Below are 16208 nucleotides of genomic sequence, written 5' to 3' on the forward strand. Positions count from 1 at the left end.
TTAACCCACCAGCTCCTCCTTCTCTGTCACATTGCTACCTATTCTGATGGGAAGATTGAAAAAATCTGCCAAACCTTCACTCCTAGACTACACATTCAGAATTCCCTTTCTCTTTCCCTGAAACATTTTTCTCATATATCAACAGAACAGATCCTGCCCGTTAAATCCAATCCCTTCCACAATGCTCCAGACCATCTCACAAGACCTCCTCCCCTTCATCACTACTATCATGTCCTAACTGCATTCAAGACAGCAAGGGCTATTCCCATTCTATTCTCTATTCCATTCCTATTTTCAATTTTCTGAGGAAGCTCAGATCTTTCAATGTATGCAACAAGATGCTGGAGATGTTCTACCAGTCTGTAGTGGCGAGTGCCATTTACTGTGCTGTGGTCTGCTGGGGGGGCAGCATCAGTGCCAGGGATACCAGCAGGATTAACAAGCTTATTCGCAAGGCTGGATCTATCATTGGACACAAACTGGAGACTTGAGTCAGTGAGGAACAGGAGGTCACTGAACAAACTGCTCTCCATCATGGACAATCCGTCTCATCCACTCTGCAACACACTACAGAGTCAGCGGAGCTCATTCTCCAAAAGACTCATTCAAATTCGTTGTCACAGAGAACGTTACAGGAGTTCATTCTTACCATTCGCAATAACATTGTACAACAGCTCACCTGTGTGTGACAGATGATAACATTTTCACATTACACTACTACAAGGAAGCTATCATTTAGAAAGCTGTCGTTATATTCTACATTCTCAAGGTTCTTCATGTTAATCATTATTCACTACCAGTTTTCACAAGTGTACTTATGTAAATACTGACGTAAATCTGGTTAAATCTACAACTGTGTTCCATATCTGCACTACTACATTTAATTTAACTTATTGTATTTTATATTTTATATTTTGTGTGTTTTTTGGGAATGAGCAGACTCGTACATGTACATGTACATGTTGTATCTTGCTACTGACCATGCTGCTGTAACACAAGAATTTCCCTCATGGGATCAATAAAGTACAGTCAGGTCCATAAATATTGGGACAGTGACACAGTTTTGGTAATTTTGCCTCTGTACACCACCACAGTGGATTTGAAATAAGTGAAAAGCAGCTCAGTTGGGTTGAGGTCAGGTGACTGACTCAGCCATTTAAGAACATTTAATTTCCAAGCTCTTGGGCTGCTTTCACAGTATGTTTTGGGTTGTTATCCATCTGTACTGTGAAGCGCTGTCCTATCAGTTTTGCAGCATTTGACTGAATCTGAGCAGAAAGTATAGCTCTGTACACTTCAGAATTCATCCTGCTACTTCTATCAACAGTCACATTATCAATAAACCCCAGTGACCCAGTTCCATTGGCAGCCAAACATGCCCATGCCATAACACTGCTTCCACATGTTTGACGGATGATGTGGTATGCTTTGGATCATGAGCCCTTCCTTTCCTTCTCCATACTTTTCTCTTCCCATCATTCTGGTACAAGTTAATCTTGCATCAGAACTGGTCAGGCTTTTTTTAGAGGTTTTTTTAGCAAAGTCTAATCTGGCCTTTGTGTTCTTGAGTGTTACCAGCGGTTTGCATCTTGAGGTAAACCGTCTGTATTTACATTCATGAAGGTGGCTCTTGATTGTAGACTTTGACAATGATAGGCCTACCTCCTCAAGAGTGTTCCTGACTTGGCTAGATGTTGTGAAGGGGTTGTTCTTCAATAAGAAAAGAATTCTGCAATCATCCACTTTAGTTGTTTTCTGTGGTCTCCCAGGCCTTTTAGTGTTGATGAGCTCGCCATTGCATTCCTTCTTTTTAAGAATGTACCAAATTGTTGATTTGGCCTTCCTAAAGTTTCTGCTATCTCTCTGATAGGTCTGTTTTGGTTTTTCAGCCTAATGATGGCCTCCTTCACTTGCATCAACACCTCTTTGGACGGCATATTGAGAGTTCCCATGAGCAGCTACCAAATGCAAATTCAACACTTGGAATCAGCTCCAGACCTTTTATCTCCTTAATTTATCATGATATAAGGAGGAAACAGGCCACAGCTGGCCATGAAACTGCTTATCAGTCAATTGTCCCATTACTTTTGAGCCTGTGAAAATGGAGGAACTCTGTAAAAATGGCTGTAATTCCTAAACAGTTAATGCAATATTTTTGTTAAACCCCTTGAATTAAAGCTGAAAGTCTACGCTTCAGTCACATCTTGACTGCTTCATTTCAAATCCACTGTGGTGGTGTACAGAGGCAAAATTACCAAAACTGTGTCACTGTCCCAATATTTATGGACCTGACTGTATCTATCTATCTATCTATTCTGAAGAAACCCCCTCTGGATCCCTCAGACATCAACAACTACTGACTGGTATTGCTTCTCTCTTTTCTTTCTAAAATTCTCAAATGCACCACCTACAATCAACTGTCTCTCTATCTCTCACAGAATGACTTCCAAGATCCTAACCATTCTGGCTTCAAAGCAGCATGTTCCACAGAAATTCTCTTGTAGCAGTCACTGAGAAGCTCCATGCTGCTAGATCAGCCAAACTATCATCAGTCCTCATCCTCCTTGTCCTTCAGCTGCGTTTGACACAGTCAACCACAAGACTCTATTGTCTGTCCTTATGAGTCTTGGAATTCGTGGCACAGCGCGGCAATGGTTTGCTTCCTACCTGGAGGGTTGGTCATATCAGATGACATAGAGGGGATCCACATCTGTTCTCCCACAAGGCTCAGTGCTTGGTCCTCCTCTGTTCTCACTCTGTACTCGATCTCTTAGTGAGGTCATATCCTCACATGACTCTTTTGTGGATGACACTCAATTTATCCTCTCGTTTCTCCCCTCAGAAATTCAAGTGTCTGCTTGGATCTCAGCTTACAGAAATCTCATCATAGGTGGCAGTTCATCAGCTGAAACTTAATCTCAGCAAAACTAAAATGCTGTTCATCCCAGGTGATGTATCCCCATGTCAGGATCTTGTGATCCCCCTGGACAACTCTCAGATCTCACCTTCGGTCACCTTCGGGCACTGCACGTTGCTAAACACAGTCATACTGATTTCTTCTTAACAACATCAGAAGGATTTGTCCACTTCTATCCATAAAGGCCACTCAGGTGCTTTTTCAGTTTCTTTTCATTTCGAGACTGGACTACTGCAACTCACTCTTGGCAAGTCTGTCTCTGCGAGCCATTTGACCTTTTTTCAACCTTCCTAAGTTCTCCCACACCAACCCATTGCTACGCTCCCTCCACTGGCTTCCTGTATCTGCCTGCATCAGATTTAAAACCCTGATGCTCGCCTGCGAAGCGAAAAATAGACCAGCACCCACCCACCTTAAAGCACTCATCACACCCCACACTGCACCACGTTCATTCTGATCCTCTAGCACTGCTCAACTGGTCCCATCTCTCAGGGTACAAAGAAGGCATGCATCAAGGCTTTTCCCTCTTTTGGCAGCGAGGTGGTGGAATAAACTTCCCATGAATGAAAGAACTGAGTTATTGGCTGTTTTCAAACAATGACTAACAATGACTAAAGACCTACCTCTTCATGAAGTACTTAATTTAGCACTTAAAAAATTCTTGTGTTGTCTGTGTGTTTTTTATACGATATTACCTCCTAACAGAGTTTTGTAAACTGATAGTACTCTTAGTCTGTAACCTAGCAAACCAATATCAGGATGTCTTTATTGATAGACACTTTAAAGCACTTCTGTACGTTGCTCTGGATATGGCATCTGCCAAATGCCATAAGTGTAAAATGGAAATGGAAATGTAAAATGCACTGTCCACAGACCTGTTTGGGTGGTAATGAAACTTAAGGGGGTCTGGAATGATGTTGTTGATGTCACTAGCTTTTCTAGTCATTTCATGGCTATTGCTGTTGTGTAACAGGTCAGTAGATATTAACGCAAGCTAGTCTGGCTTTTTTTGGCACAGGAATAGTAGTGGAGTGTTTGAAGTAGTTTGGAATGATCTGTTAGATGAGTGAGATTTACACTCCAGTCAGCGGTTCAGCACAGGTCCTCAGTACCTTTGGTGGAATGCCACAAGGTCCTGCCACAAGGTCATTGTTTGCAGTCAAAGCATGCACAGAATGCAAGTGTGGTTTGATAGACCTTGATGCTGTAACTCTAGCATGCACTAATAATTTTAAATCTGTTACACTACACACAACAGTTAAGAAGCAATCTCACAGGAAGATCATCCAGGTGAAGATTATCTACTGAAGAACTTTACTTTCACAAGAACAGCTTCCATAAGCCACTGGAATATGGCAAGAGCATGAATTGACAGGATATATGATTGACAGGATACTCAAACAGTTTACAATATTATGACTGACTATGTTAACTTTCCCCTAGGTCTGAATGAATGTGTGAATGTGCCCTGCAATGGACTGGTGTTCCTTCCAGGGTGTATTACCATCTCACAGGATGTGTTCCCAGGAGAGGCTCTAGATTCCCCATGAACCTGATCAGGATAAAGTGTTTACTGAAGATGAAAGAATTTGGGTTTAATATTCTGTAATGAGATGCTGAATCATCCAATACAGACAAGCTCAAAACAACTAAGCTGAGAAATCTATCTTTGTCTGACACAGGCCAGGCTGGTCAAACTGATGAACCAGTTTGAAGTGCTGATACAGAGGAAACAATTACCACTACTAATGCTACATTGTAGGGAAACTAATTTTGAGACAGTAAGGTTATTAGTAAATCTAAGGCATTAATTGATCAATTTAGGCAGGTTTATGGTCCATACCATGGCCTTGCTTTTGTGTGAACGTGGCTCTGATCAGGCCTGCATTCCATGTGTCAAATGGGTGTCTCAGACCTGCTCCAGAATTATTGTCATTTGAACAATAAATATTCGCGTGGTAGAAGATGCACTACAAGGACTAGAATGGCACCAGTTTAAATCACAGGAATTTTTTTCTCTGGTTGTTGACTTGGCTGTGACATAAAGAGTCTACAAGCAGAATCCTAGACATGACCTTTTGGATGCTGTACCCATAGGCAAGGCATTTTACTAGCACTGTTTATCTTCCCCTGACACATGCCATTCACTCAAAGATCTGCTAGGAACAGCAAGTGAAGAGAGCCAAGGGCATATTCAAGAGTGTTTGTGGTTAAGACTGCCTTTAATGTTAAATGTCAGTGCAGAAGGAAAGACAGAGGTTGTGTTGAAGTACACAGGCGTCTACATAACAGCAGGAAGAGCTCAGCAGGTGAATTTATGTCCTGCAGCTCTGCATCTAACTGCTAATATCCACAACATCCACAGACATAAATCCACAGGCCAGAGTCTGACCATGAGCTCACTGATGTGTGTGTGTGTGTGTACAGCCCATATTTTTGTCCTACCCCAATTCCCAGCAAATAATCACACATGATTCCAATGTCAGGGCTTCAGAATAGCCAGGCTTAAAATTGTATGGAACTTCAAAAGAATTGCTAACATTTAAATGTTACGGATGTTTTAATCAGCAAAATAACTTTTTAGTAATGGACTACAGGACACACCACCTGATCACATTACTTATATCCCTGTTCACAGCCCCCTGATTACTAATCACGCACACCTGTTCCCAATCACACTAATCCCTTTAATTAACCCAGATATTCCACTGTTCAGTGCGTAGTCTGATTCCTGCTTTCTATCTGTTCTGTATTGTTTACAAGTTTGCCCTAGCCTAGTGTATTCTGTTTGCTGCACCCTTTGAATTGCCCGCTTTGATCGCTTTTAATAAACCCGAATTTGCATTCAAACCCTGTATGATCCCCTGACACCAACAATGGGGATGTTTGAAATGTAATATGCTGCCCATCCAAGTAGTACTTGGAAGAAAGGAAGGCATCAAGTCATAAATGAATCAAATGTTGGCATATAATGCTGCCTTCTGGATTTCAGAGTTAGCAACCATTAGTGTGTGTCGGCATCTTGTTAACATCATGATATGTTACTGCCTTTAAAGCATGTATAACTTTCTTTAAGTTTTTAAAGCACTTCCTTCTGAGACTAATCAATTACCTATACATATGAGTGTCATGAGGGCTTCCACACTTAAATTATGTTCACACAATGATTCAGAGAGTTTCCACATGCTGCAATACCAAAGTAGGGTTTAGGGTTAGCGTTTAAATGTAACAAACTTGAGGTGTAGCCTAAAATTATGTTCTACATACAGATCTTCTGAACCTTCAGGATTTGCTGTTAGATATAACAACCAATGACAAAAAAAAGCAAGTCTGTGTGTATAACTCTCCAAGCCACTTTACACTGAGATATGCTTGCCACTATATTTGTCTTACAATCTCTTCAAAGGTTAATATGAAAACATGATGGTTAGCGATGGTTCTGCTCTGATTTGCCCTGTATTGGGCACGGGGGGACCAAGGAAAGAAAAAAAAAAAAAACACTTCACTCTTGTGTCAAAAGATAATTTACTTACAGATTCCAGTCAGAAGGAAGAGTCCTAGGTAGACATTTTCACACTTCAGAGAAAAAGATAGTCCTCAACAGAAAGTATCTCCCCACTGAGGAGCCTTAATTTGGCCAGATATGAAGGCAGTATCACCTGTGTTTTTCTCATAAAAGGCAATCACATAATTTAGTTTGCCAAACCAAGTTTTGCCAAACATTGCAGAACAGAATGTTGCCCCGATGGAGGTGTTGATCTGCAAATGTACATGAAATGCTTGTTTTTTAGGTAGCTGACATTTATCTATTGTTTTTTTTTTTAAGATTTAAGATTTATAATTGTAGATTGTCAGATATTTTTTTCATGGCTAAAATTAACTAGTTTATAGATCTAGCTTATACCAGTTTATGTGGCTAGTGTCATGAATTCCCCCATCAGCATGTGTTACCGTTCCCAACGCAGTGAGTGATGCTTGCATGCTGTGTTTTGTCCTTAGTTCTCCATGTGCTTTTGTTTATTATACCATGTGCCTTTGTTTTTGTCCTGTCATGGTTCTGTCTTGTCACGGTTACTCTATTGTGTTCAGCTGTTTTATGTTATTCCCTGATTAGTTTGCCTGTGTAAACCCTGCTGTATCTTTGTAGCTTTGTAGCAGTTTGCTTTCCAAGTCTTGTTTCAGTGTACTTCCTGGTTTTGACCTTTATGTGTTTTGGACATAGATTATGGATTCCTATTTAACCTGAGCTCTGCCTACTAGGGACACTGATTACAATTTTTGGAATCGCTTGAATAAACGATATTTTGTGCTTCTCACAGCATGTAACAGCTAGCACATATGATTAATTATTAGCTAGCTACCTGATATTTACCAAATACTATTTGGAAAGCACCTACAGACTCAGTCATTTAAGTTAGGAGCTGAAAAATAGATATCTACCCTATTAGCCATTTTTGTTGCAAGGTTATTTATTAGAAACACTTTTGAGAAAGCATATTTAAAGAATGCTATTAAAAACATAAATTTAATGGGTGCTTTTCACACTTCTGAGTTTTTGCCGGGTGTAGCCTTCATAGCGTAATTTTAATTCCATTACAACAAGAACAGTGGCCGAGTCAAATACTTTATGAGGTGTTATGAAAAAAACTACAATCTGCAGTGGAATCAAAGAAACAGCTTGAAATATCAGGGAGCAGAAATGGTTCATTATGTGAACAAAGCTAATCTGACAGACTCTCAAGCCAACCGGTGGAGTTTAACCTCCAGTTTTTGTGGCTTTTTTCTTTGGCTTTGTTGCTAAGTTTCTGGACACATCATTAAAGTTTAATCTCAGCAGCGTTGACAAAGAAAAATCTTTCCATTGTGAGTGAAGGTGATAAGCACACTGTATTTCAACTGCTACGATTGATATGTCTACCACTGACATCACAAGTTTGATAAAAAAAAAAACATCCAGTTTGTTTGTTATGAATAGGATAATGTTTGTAAATAAAGAGCAATTTTATAGCTCATTACTGAATTCCTAATGGTTACTCATCCCTCTGTTCACTGCAAGCTGCCTTCTAAACATTTATGTGGGAGATCATTTGTAAAGCAATCTCCAGAAGGCTTTCAGGGAAATGGCCACCTAAGTAGCCAGGATAAAGCCTCTGCTGTGGCGTTTTGTCAGGTATTATTATTTCCATTCTGCAGACTGTGCTTTAAACAGGCTCATCACACCCTACTGTGCACTAACAGGCCACAGATCTCGCTGTTCTATTAATGAAACATCATGTAATTAAATATTTCCACTCCGGATTAATGGCACTTTAATATTTGCAATTCAAACAAGGCTGTATTTTCTCTCCTCCTGTCTCTTTATAGCACTGGAATAATGATCACGAATGAGAATTACAACAAAAAGAGCTCGAAGTTTGCTCAGGAGACAAATTAAATTGGTTTTACAGTTACTTATAATCTCATGTAAAGACATTGTCAACAACATGGCCTTCACAGAGGTAATAATATGATTGCAGTAATTGATTTGTTGGTTATCTTTTTTTTTTAAGTACTATTATAAATTATTTGGCCTTCATTCCCAATCAGCTTACTCATTTGTGGGATTTGTATTTTGTGCCCATGAACAAATCACTATAATTTGAAGGAGAATAAGAGACTCGGGTAAAACGGAAATGAGTTCTACTTAATGAATAGCAAGTGCAGAATTCCAAGAATGTGGAGTAATTATTTTCCTTGGACAACATGCACAGGGACTTTATAGTTCCAGTGCCTGAGCAATATCAGCTAAAATATCCATTTTATACCACTGAGCTGATTAATTTTCTATAACAGAAGCTCTGACAGTAGTGCAGCTGCAAAACACACGTTTATATTAATACGCTAATTCTAATAGGTCATCGTTTCTATAGCAACAGGTCGTTCACAGACACTCATACAGAGGACACTCCATGTAAACAATTTTTAAGAAAAAAATTGTTGATATGAATTTTTTCCTGTAAGGAAATGTTTGTTAAACATTTATAGAAGGAGTCTCCAGTGTCAGCGCTTTGTAAAAGTCAAAGGTAAAACGTTATATTTTCTGACATCTTCAGGACAGAGGAGTTTACGCTTTGTGGTTTCTTGTTGACATGACAAACTAAGTTTTTTGTCATATTAACTTCAAGAGAAGGAGAGAAAAGAGAGTCTGGTGAGGGAATGACAACTAATAGCTGCTATAGTGAAAGTGAGAACAGGAACTAACTCACTAAACATTAGATGTAACTATAACCAGATAAAAGTATGATGTGTCATTCTTTATTAAATACAAATTGTAAATCTTGGCAAATTGTTGTGGTATAAGTGGAATAAAACCTATGGGGACGTAGGGGAAAAAAACAAAGATGGTCTGCTAACAGTAACCCCACTTCACCTGTCTCGTATTAATTTATTATAACAGCACCACACAATGTGGTTTATTTCTCATCTAGTATTAGATCAAGGTTCCTAGATTAAACATAGACTGAAAATATATTTTCCTTCATTAGTATCCTGTATCTCTGGATTCTAAAATCATAGACTTTTATGAAAAACGGTAGGACACTTAAACAGCATGCACCACTTCTGGAAAATATTATCAGTAATCAGTGGTTTTGTCTCCAGGCTGATCAGAAGGTCAAGGGTTCAAGCTCCAGCATCACCAAGGCTATTAACCTTCTCTGCTCCATTAGCACCACATCATGGCTAACCCTGCACTCTGACCTGAGCTTTCTAAGCAAGGATATTTACATTAAAGTATTTCACTGCAATGGATTTGTGTGCAAGTGACATTATGGGTGCTTTCTTTACCTAATACTGAGTGGAGTGTGACCTCTGCTGGACAGATGGTGCAATAGCATGCTAGTGTTAAAGTCACCAGTGTTAAATTGTTTAATGGCCAGGTTTAGGTTTAAGAAACCATTAAGACACTATGTTCTCATGACAGAAAAAATAGATTTTATGAAGATGGTAGGTCTCTGTTTTATACGGAGCCCCTAAGGGGACATGGTAATGGAAAAAAGTATGAAAATGGGAGGAAAATTTCTATTTCAGTGCTATTCTATCCTTCTGCATTTGCTCAGTGCTTCTATGCTTTTGCAAGAAACTTTGCATTCTCTCTCAATTTTTTTTGCATTCACTCACAAAGATATTTGTGTTTGTGAGAGAACACAAATATCTTTGCTTAAGAACACAAAAAAAATTGCGAGAGAAGGCAAAGTTTCTTGGAGGAGTGCAAAAAAGCATAGAATAGCACTGAACTTTTCCTCCCATTTCATACTTTTTTCCCTCGCCATGTCCCCCTGGGGCTCTGTAGTTTTATGACATGTCCAAAAGCATTTATCTCCCACTGAAACAATTACAGCACATGCTACTTCTTGTCGTTGTGCAAATTTCTATACATAACATCATGATCTGATTTATCCCTGATTTGTAATGAAGCCCTTACTTTCTTTACCTTAGCCACCACATTAATGCACTGCTGTCATTTCCAGACGTTCTTGTCATAGTGAGTCTCATTTATTTAATTTACAAAGATGTTTCACCACTCATCCGACTTGATCCGTTAAAACTGCACAAAGATCCAACTGGGAATCATCACCTAAACACCAAACAAATTAGATAAAGAGTTCTGGATTGTGTTTGGTCAGAAGGTATTGATTAATTCTCTGTAACAGTAGCTCTGACAGTAGTGCAGCTCAAATCACAGGTTTATATTAAACAGGTTTATATTAAATTATATTGTGCTTATTCTAATACGTTATCCTTAATATAGTAACAGCTAGTTTAAAAGGAATTGTAATGTTGAACACTCCACATAAACAGATGAAAAAGATTTTGCTGAAGAACTGCAGATGTGGTGAAGTTATTTGAAAGGAGATGTTTATTTATCATTCATGTTGGCTGCATTCAGTAATCACTGCAATGCTCTCCTGCCAGTAACAAGCAATCTGCACTAAAAGTTTTTTATAAACTATATATAATTGCTATTATTTATTATATATCACAGTTATTCCACTCCATTTAATGCACTGTGAACTGTATCCAGCTGCTACTTCTACTGCCACTGTATTTGCATATTTGTATAGTAGGTACAATATTTGTATATTAGGATGGTAACTGTATTCTGTTGCCTGAGATGTGTGTTGAATTGAGTTATTGTGTTGTGACCAAAAACCAAGAAATATTCCTAATAAATGTAGAAGTATATGGAGAATAAAATGATCCTGATTCTGATTTATGGAAGGAGTCTCCAGTGTCAGCGCTTTGTAACAGTCAGAGGTAAAGCTGTATCTTTAAGTTTTCTGACATTTTCAGGACAGAGGAGTTTACGCTTTGCAGTTTCTCTGTAACCAAAGAGAACAGTCTGTGTTTTTTTTTTTTTTTATTATTAATTTCGAGAGAGAGAGAAAGGGTCTGGTGAAGGAACAAACGTTTATAGCTGCTATAACGTAAGTAAGAACAATAACTAAGTTGTTTCACTGAAATTCTACAACATTAAATGTAACTATAAACTGATTTTAAAAAAGTATGACATGTCAATTTAGTAATAAATAAATTGCTGTGGTATAAGAGGAATAAACCACTTGGTGATGTGCTGTTGTAGGAAAATAATGAACTTTCACAGTATATAGTGTCTTCACACAAGATTGGGGATCACTTTCTTGGTTTAACGTTGAGATGTTACAGTGCACAAAGCTTGTGTAATTCTCTCAAACCTATGTGTGTGTGTTTGTTCTTCACACAGTGCTTTAGGGCAACACTGTGCACAGGAGGTGTGATTATGTGCTAATTGGATTGCTCCAAGCCGAGTGCGACATGCAGCTTCATATTTCCTTCAGCTACGAGTCCCTCTGGACAGTGTGTGTGGGCGAGACGTGAGGAATAACATTAATCACTAAAGTCACAGAGGAAAGGTTACACAAGTAAATACCCGAGCAAAATAACTCCAAAACACACAATAAAAACATCCAACCTTACGTAATAATCTTCATTTATTAAATATTAATCAAAGCACAATGATATTAACCCTTCACTTCCTGGATTACTATTCAGCTATTTATCTTAAAGCATCTTATTCCCTAATGTATATGATTTCACTAACTGACCATTCTATGAATTATTCAGTAACTACAGTCAGTAAGTGTTAGGAATGAAAGTCTGGACTCAGTGATGGCTCTGACAACTCCACAGTTAAAGCGCTTCTATTAAGTAATGGGAAAGCACACAATTCAGAACGTTTCTGTGAACATATTCATACATTTTAAGAAGTTCAACCTTACTGGAACAGTGGAAAGTATTTTATTAACATACTTAAGTATCATTTAAATGTAAAAAAAAATCCTGACTCTGTACATTTTCTTTTAGATCTTAATTCTTTTTGCAATTCTCAGACATCATTAGTTACATATATTTTCTTTTACTTAAATACCAATTCAATCGGTGATGTTTCAGCACATTTTAATTTCATTTATTAGGAAATTGATAAACACTGCACATTGGAGCTGCATTATTGTCAGAGCTGCTGTTATAGAAAATTAATCAACTGACTGATTTTGACCAATCAGAATCCAGAATTCAACAGCACTTATAAAGAAAAGTCCCTGATCTACTGAACAGAATTGTCTAAATGTAAATAGGTCAGGCTAATGCAATTTGATATTCTTGGATTTTATAATAATGAAGTCACAAGAAATTTAGAAAGGTACAAACATTAACCCGCCTCTAGCCACACCCCCAAGTCTAATGTAAACCTTTGTAACTTTTCCTATGAATTGATTTGAGTAAATTATGTGATTATACTTGATTAGATAACCAAGCCCTCTGAACATCCTCTGAAGTTAGACGGGTGTTATCAGTTATATCATTGTAAACTGTTAGGAGGACGACAATCCTCTCATTATTTATCAATCTTTTAGTAAAGTTGTGTGTAAGTGTTTTCATGGACAAACTAAACTACAGCGTGTCCCAAAAGTCTCCTTACACAGGGGACTGTGTTAGCCAGCACCACATCGGTTGTGCTTTCGTCAGTGGATGTTCGTGGACGTCCACTTCTCGGTTGGTTCTCAACACTTGGAGTGTTTTTGAATTTGTTAATAAGTTTGTTGACAGTGTGGTGTGTGTGATGTGCTCGCCATGTTTCCTGTTAAAGTCCATCGCAACCTTGTGACAGCTTCCCGATCCAGCAATGAGAATGATTTCAATACGTTCTTCTTTTGTCAAAGGCACTCTTAAAGGCTATCTGAAAAAAAATATATAATATAAACTAAGTATGAAAACTTTTGGGAGACCTTTTGCTAAAAAGTGTTAATTTCCTCTATGTATGGAGACTTTTGGGACACCCTGTAATGTCACGTCAGTCACTGACAATTAACGCCAGTAGATGGCAACCTCCCCCGAGTTCTTAAAAACACTTCCTCATCTAGTCCTTCCATTTCCTGTCTGTCTTTTATATAAAGCACAATGGATACGCAGTAAGAACATGAAGCCTCACCAGTAGTTTATGTAAGTTCTGCACTTTTATTCTTGCTGCCTTTTCAGTGAATGTCCTTTCCTAGATTCTTGATCTCTCCCCTTTTATCAATTTATAATCTGTCTACTGATTAGTGCCTGTGACCTTCAGCTTGCCTTTGAATTACCATTTGGACATTATTCTTCAGTGCTTCACCTGTGTATGACCTAGAACTGCTTTTTTTTTTTTTTTTTTTACTAAGCTCTTAAGAATCTGGATTGTGTATGTTAATAAACTCCTACACATGGGTCCTCACTATTTCCCTGACCCTCTGTCACTGCAGCTAAAAGTTCCTGACAGAGTTAAAGAAGTTCAGCTTCTTCATATTCTCATGCACATGATGATAAATGCCATTCAGCTGTAGATTTCCAAGTGTGTTCATGGCACATTTACATTTAAAACTCCATTAAAGGCAAAGCTCATAGCTAACTAGATTTTCATGAACACCACATTTCTTTGTAACTTTAAGAAATAAATCTGTTTGTATCCAGTGTGATAAATGAGGCTCTCTGTAATAATTGCAACATCATTTCATAGTGTATACAGGACCTGTCTGGAACATCCGTAAAGTTTCCAGAACATTCTTCTAATATTATCCAGAAGAAGAAATTCATCTGCTATTGTTACAGAGATGTTCCTTTGTTGAAATGTTGACACTTTTTAGTTTTCTCTCCAGTAATATTCTGACTCACTGCTTCCATTTTTTTTTTTTTTTTTGACACAATACCCCATATTGTTATTAATGTATATTTTTCAGTACCTTATTTGTTAGCACATTTGCCTTGCACCTCCGGGGTTGGGGGTTCGAGTCCTTCCTCCGCCCTGTGTGTGGTGAGTTTGCGTGTTCTCCCTGTGCTTCGGGGGTTTCCTCCAGATACTCTGGTTTCCTCCTCCAGGATAAAGACATGCACTGTAGGCTGATTGGCATCTCTAAATTGTCTGTAGTCTGTGAATGGGTGTGTGTATGTGCGCGATTGTGCTCTTTGATGTGTTGGCACCCCGTCCAGGGCGTCCCCCGTCTTGTGCCCTGTGTCCCCTGGGATAGGCTCCAGGCTCCCCGCGACCCTGTGTAGGATAAGTGGTACAGAAAATGGATGGATGGATCTTCCAGTACTTTTTTCTCCCCTGCTTGTAAACATGGTGGTTAAAATAAAAGCCTTCACTAATTCAAAGACTAGATCACATTCCAGCCTCTTCATCAGCACTCAGATTTGTTTTCCAGATCAGAGCAGAGACAGATCTGTGGTGTTTCTACATACTGGTCATTCATGTGAAAACGTTGTTACACTTCATAATGAAATGTAGACAGGCTGCTCAGACACTCTGCTGCCTCAGTGTGACTGGAAGCTAATATTAAAGATAAAAATCATCCTGGCGAGATAAGACAGACCTTTTCTGTGAAGATGATGGCATGCTTTTGGAATAGTAATAAGATCTGAGATGAAAAGATAAACGTACAGTGTCAGTTTCTCATTTTCTTTCTTTCTCTGTGACCTACCCTGATAACGTTAAGCCTGAAACCTTTATTTATTTATTTTCAAACGCAAAATGTTTTTGCCCTCAAAAATGCCACTTTCTTTAAAAAAAAAAAAAAAAAAAAAAGCTCTCCAGGACAGGGTTAAATATTCCAGTTTTTCTTGTTAAACATGGGGTTTTCCGAAGGCCTGATCTAATGTGATTGGTCCCTGGTTGTCACATGACCCCAACTCCAACACATCCAAAATGGAGGACGGGTTCATTTGAAATGAACTGCTGGTGGTGCAGTTGTTCTTAATTTCACGAAAATTCAAACTAATCAGCTTGAATGCATTTATTAACAGCAAATCAGTCTGTGCACTACAATAAAGATATCTTAACAAGTGAAGATGTCTTGAATAAAGGAAAAGTTATCTAATAATTCTCATTGTGAGATGATTATATAACAAATATAAGACCATTAATCTAGACATATTTACTAATTTCAAGCTTAACATTGTTTTATTCTATTGGCAGATTATTTTTCTTTTTTTTTTGCCAGAAATAAATGCTTGAAATAATCAAAATAATGTTTCCATAGAATAAGACAAGCTTGAAATGAGTAAAAATATATAGAAATAGGCTTAATAATCTTATATTTGTTTAGAAACAATCTAATAAAGAGAACCATTAGTTGAATTTGCCTATATTCAAAATATTTTTACTTGGTAAGATATCATTCTTTTCCATGTGGATGCCAAAGAAAATCTAATAAATCAGTGATATGATCAATGATTAAAACTGAATAAAAGCATGATTATAACTGAAGTTAAAGCCACTGAGTCGTAGTCAGTTACTGTTGATGTAAACAGTGATGGGACTCAATGAGCAGTGAAATATATTAGAGAGAATGGTACTTGAGAGTGGCTGGTGATGCCTGATGATGTCTTACTGTCAATTAGACACCTAACATCCTGTCCTGTGATCAGAAAATATGGGTTTGTAGCTGCAGAGGTATGTCAATTTATTTTTTTTTTTAAAATCCTATATTTTTTATAGCTTTTATTGTTTGCCTTAGTCTTACTGCCTCTAATTTTATTTATTGTCTTAAATAAAGTTTAATATTTGATTAATTCATTCATTTTTCTACCTTGCTAGTCCTGAATGGTGAATCTACACTAGATGGCAGTGTCAGTTTTTTTTTTTTTTTTTTAAATAAATAACATACCTTTTGAAAAATGATATGCATTTAGTCCTAGTGTGTCACATGACTACAGAGGCCTCGTTATCTCTGTGTGAACCAGGGGTCAG

Source organism: Pangasianodon hypophthalmus, chromosome 1 (genome assembly GCF_027358585.1).
Source record: "Pangasianodon hypophthalmus isolate fPanHyp1 chromosome 1, fPanHyp1.pri, whole genome shotgun sequence".
Classification (NCBI taxonomy): Eukaryota; Metazoa; Chordata; class Actinopteri; order Siluriformes; family Pangasiidae; genus Pangasianodon; species Pangasianodon hypophthalmus.